The sequence below is a fragment of the Echeneis naucrates genome, chromosome 10 (assembly GCF_900963305.1).
Source record: "Echeneis naucrates chromosome 10, fEcheNa1.1, whole genome shotgun sequence".
Taxonomy (NCBI): domain Eukaryota; kingdom Metazoa; phylum Chordata; class Actinopteri; order Carangiformes; family Echeneidae; genus Echeneis; species Echeneis naucrates.
Genome location: NC_042520.1, coordinates 13,956 through 19,601, shown reverse-complemented (window position 1 = coordinate 19,601; position 5,646 = coordinate 13,956).

Here is a 5,646-nt window from a genome sequence, read left to right as displayed (position 1 = left end):
CCTAATCTAAATTATATTGAAAATTCTACATATGAGCCTAACCTAATTGGACTTGACTAATCTCAATTTGAGTTTCTAACCCTAACCCTAACCAAATTCAAATTTTGACGCCTAACCCTAACCCAAATATGCCTAGCTATTTGAAACCTAAGTTAGTCGTTTGCCCGCTGACCAACCGAAACCCAAGAAACTAAGTACAAATGCCCGGGAAGAAAAATACCCCAAGAAGAGGCCAAGAGAAATAATAGGGAGGTGGCAGTGCCGAGGTAAAGTTGACTAGGAGGATGGAGTGAAGCTGATGGCGAGGGGGGAAGTTAAGGAAGGAGAGTTAGGAAAGGAGGAAGGAAGGAAAAACGAAAAGGGAAAAGAATGGAAAATGAAGGGAAGAGAAATATAAGAATTAATAATATAAATTAGAACCTAAAATGTGAAATAAAAACAAATTGATACAAGGGGAGGATTAAAATCTTTATTAAAAACCAATTTGGAGTGGGATAGGAAAAATTCATCAAAAAACAAGTCACACGGGAATCATAATTCATCAAAAATATTAAAAAACATAATTAAAAATACTTACCTGAACCTAAAATACTTACCTGGAACCTAAATTAAAAATAAGAAAAATTAAAATACTTACCTGGACCTGAAAAAGAGAAAAACAATTGGATTAAACAAAGCACAAGATTAAAATTCATAAAAGACAATAAATATATATTAAAAACTCATTAAAGTACTATTAAAAACCATTGGATATAACATTAAAATCAATTGAAAGTTAAAAAACTAAAAAAACACAAGAACAAATTGGACACTAAAAAAGACGAACAGAAACACCGAAAACAAAACTTACCAAAGCCAAAGTGGGCGGAGCCAAGGAGAGTATATAAGGCTGAAACTCAGCAGCTCTCTCATTTTTGTTTCGTTTTCTGGGGGGGAAAGATGTGTGCCTGAGCCTGAAGAAGAGCAAGTCGGCTCGAAACGTTGCGCGGCACACCATCTAAGGCCTTTTTTGTGGGTTTTACTTTATAGTTTTTTATTTTAATTATAATTTAATTTAAAATATAAAATAAAAAAAACACAAATTATCTGGGGAGGGGGTCTGGGGACCCCTGGGAAGTGCGAGTGCCTCAGGGGACATCCCTTCGGGGATATGCCCCTTGCTTTCCTCAAACCTAACCTGCCAGAGCCTGTCAGGTGGTCCCTGGACCCCCGAACCTATACAATAAACCTAAAATTTGGAATATTAAAAACAATTTGATAACCCTAAATTAAGCCCCCAATTGAATAATCTAAATTATGAAAATTTGAACCCTAATTCGGCGTGATATCCCAATTTGTGACACTAATTTAAAATTAAATACAATTTGGCTAACCCTAACCCTAACCTTAACCCTAACCCTAACCCTAATCCCATAACCCTAACCCTAACCCTAACCCCAACCCTAACCCTAACCCTAACCCTAATCTAAATTATATTAAAAATTCTACATATGAGCCTAACCTAATTGGACTTGACTAATCTCAATTTGAGTTTCTAACCCTAACCCTAACCAAATTCAAATTTTGACGCCTAACCCTAACCCAAATATGCCTAGCTATTTGAAACCTAAGTTAGTCGTTTGCCCGCTGACCAACCGAAACCCAAGAAACTAAGTACAAATGCCCGGGAAGAAAAATACCCCAAGAAGAGGCCAAGAGAAATAATAGGGAGGTGGCAGTGCCGAGGTAAAGTTGACTAGGAGGATGGAGTGAAGCTGATGGCGAGGGGGGAAGTTAAGGAAGGAGAGTTAGGAAAGGAGGAAGGAAGGAAAAACGAAAAGGGAAAAGAATGGAAAATGAAGGGAAGAGAAATATAAGAATTAATAATATAAATTAGAACCTAAAATGTGAAATAAAAACAAATTGATACAAGGGGAGGATTAAAATCTTTATTAAAAACCAATTTGGAGTGGGATAGGAAAAATTCATCAAAAAACAAGTCACACGGGAATCATAATTCATCAAAAATATTAAAAAACATAATTAAAAATACTTACCTGAACCTAAAATACTTACCTGGAACCTAAATTAAAAATAAGAAAAATTAAAATACTTACCTGGACCTGAAAAAGAGAAAAACAATTGGATTAAACAAAGCACAAGATTAAAATTCATAAAAGACAATAAATATATATTAAAAACTCATTAAAGTACTATTAAAAACCATTGGATATAACATTAAAATCAATTGAAAGTTAAAAAACTAAAAAAACACAAGAACAAATTGGACACTAAAAAAGACGAACAGAAACACCGAAAACAAAACTTACCAAAGCCAAAGTGGGCGGAGCCAAGGAGAGTATATAAGGCTGAAACTCAGCAGCTCTCTCATTTTTGTTTCGTTTTCTGGGGGGGAAAGATGTGTGCCTGAGCCTGAAGAAGAGCAAGTCGGCTCGAAACGTTGCGCGGCACACCATCTAAGGCCTTTTTTGTGGGTTTTACTTTATAGTTTTTTATTTTAATTATAATTTAATTTAAAATATAAAATAAAAAAAACACAAATTATCTGGGGAGGGGGTCTGGGGACCCCTGGGAAGTGCGAGTGCCTCAGGGGACATCCCTTCGGGGATATGCCCCTTGCTTTCCTCAAACCTAACCTGCCAGAGCCTGTCAGGTGGTCCCTGGACCCCCGAACCTATACAATAAACCTAAAATTTGGAATATTAAAAACAATTTGATAACCCTAAATTAAGCCCCCAATTGAATAATCTAAATTATGAAAATTTGAACCCTAATTCGGCGTGATATCCCAATTTGTGACACTAATTTAAAATTAAATACAATTTGGCTAACCCTAACCCTAACCTTAACCCTAACCCTAACCCTAATCCCATAACCCTAACCCTAACCCTAACCCCAACCCTAACCCTAACCCTAACCCTAATCTAAATTATATTAAAAATTCTACATATGAGCCTAACCTAATTGGACTTGACTAATCTCAATTTGAGTTTCTAACCCTAACCCTAACCAAATTCAAATTTTGACGCCTAACCCTAACCCAAATATGCCTAGCTATTTGAAACCTAAGTTAGTCGTTTGCCCGCTGACCAACCGAAACCCAAGAAACTAAGTAAAAATGCCCGGGAAGAAAAATACCCCAAGAAGAGGCCAAGAGAAATAATAGGGAGGTGGCAGTGCCGAGGTAAAGTTGACTAGGAAGGATGGAGTGAAGCTGATGGCGAGGGGGGAAGTTAAGGAAGGAGAGTTAGGAAAGGAGGAAGGAAGGAAAAACGAAAAGGGAAAAGAATGGAAAATGAAGGGAAGAGAAATATAAGAATTAATAATATAAATTAGAACCTAAAATATGGAAATAAAAACAAATTGACTACAAGGGGAGGATTAAAATCTTTATTAAAAACCAATTTGGAGTGGGATAGGAAAAATTCATTCAAAAAACAAGTCACACGGGAATCATAATTCATCAAAAATATTAAAAAACATAATTAAAAATACTTACCTGAACCTAAAATACTTACCTGAACCTAAATTAAGAAAGAAGAATAATTAAATACTTACCTGCAACCTAAATACTTACCTGGAACCTGAAAAAGAGAAAAACAATTGGATTAAATAAAGTATAAGATTAAAACTTCATAAAATACAATAAATATATATTAAAAACTCATTAAAGTACTATTAAAAACCATTGGATATAACATTAAAATCAATTGAAAGTTAAAAAACTAAAAAAACACAAGAACAAATTGGACACTAAAAAAGACGAACAGAAACACCGAAAACAAAACTTACCAAAGCCAAAGTGGGCGGAGCCAAGGAGAGTATATAAGGCTGAAACTCAGCAGCTCTCTCATTTTTGTTTCGTTTTCTGGGGGGGAAAGATGTGTGCCTGAGCCTGAAGAAGAGCAAGTCGGCTCGAAACGTTGCGCGGCACACCATCTAAGGCCTTTTTTGTGGGTTTTACTTTATAGTTTTTTATTTTAATTATAATTTAATTTAAAATATAAAATAAAAAAAACACAAATTATCTGGGGAGGGGGTCTGGGGACCCCTGGGAAGTGCGAGTGCCTCAGGGGACATCCCTTCGGGGATATGCCCCTTGCTTTCCTCAAACCTAACCTGCCAGAGCCTGTCAGGTGGTCCCTGGACCCCCGAACCTATACAATAAACCTAAAATTTGGAATATTAAAAACAATTTGATAACCCTAAATTAAGCCCCCAATTGAATAATCTAAATTATGAAAATTTGAACCCTAATTCGGCGTGATATCCCAATTTGTGACACTAATTTAAAATTAAATACAATTTGGCTAACCCTAACCCTAACCTTAACCCTAACCCTAACCCTAATCCCATAACCCTAACCCTAACCCTAACCCCAACCCTAACCCTAACCCTAACCCTAATCTAAATTATATTAAAAATTCTACATATGAGCCTAACCTAATTGGACTTGACTAATCTCAATTTGAGTTTCTAACCCTAACCCTAACCAAATTCAAATTTTGACGCCTAACCCTAACCCAAATATGCCTAGCTATTTGAAACCTAAGTTAGTCGTTTGCCCGCTGACCAACCGAAACCCAAGAAACTAAGTACAAATGCCCGGGAAGAAAAATACCCCAAGAAGAGGCCAAGAGAAATAATAGGGAGGTGGCAGTGCCGAGGTAAAGTTGACTAGGAGGATGGAGTGAAGCTGATGGCGAGGGGGGAAGTTAAGGAAGGAGAGTTAGGAAAGGAGGAAGGAAGGAAAAACGAAAAGGGAAAAGAATGGAAAATGAAGGGAAGAGAAATATAAGAATTAATAATATAAATTAGAACCTAAAATGTGAAATAAAAACAAATTGATACAAGGGGAGGATTAAAATCTTTATTAAAAACCAATTTGGAGTGGGATAGGAAAAATTCATCAAAAAACAAGTCACACGGGAATCATAATTCATCAAAAATATTAAAAAACATAATTAAAAATACTTACCTGAACCTAAAATACTTACCTGGAACCTAAATTAAAAATAAGAAAAATTAAAATACTTACCTGGACCTGAAAAAGAGAAAAACAATTGGATTAAACAAAGCACAAGATTAAAATTCATAAAAGACAATAAATATATATTAAAAACTCATTAAAGTACTATTAAAAACCATTGGATATAACATTAAAATCAATTGAAAGTTAAAAAACTAAAAAAACACAAGAACAAATTGGACACTAAAAAAGACGAACAGAAACACCGAAAACAAAACTTACCAAAGCCAAAGTGGGCGGAGCCAAGGAGAGTATATAAGGCTGAAACTCAGCAGCTCTCTCATTTTTGTTTCGTTTTCTGGGGGGGAAAGATGTGTGCCTGAGCCTGAAGAAGAGCAAGTCGGCTCGAAACGTTGCGCGGCACACCATCTAAGGCCTTTTTTGTGGGTTTTACTTTATAGTTTTTTATTTTAATTATAATTTAATTTAAAATATAAAATAAAAAAAACACAAATTATCTGGGGAGGGGGTCTGGGGACCCCTGGGAAGTGCGAGTGCCTCAGGGGACATCCCTTCGGGGATATGCCCCTTGCTTTCCTCAAACCTAACCTGCCAGAGCCTGTCAGGTGGTCCCTGGACCCCCGAACCTATACAATAAACCTAAAATTTGGAATATT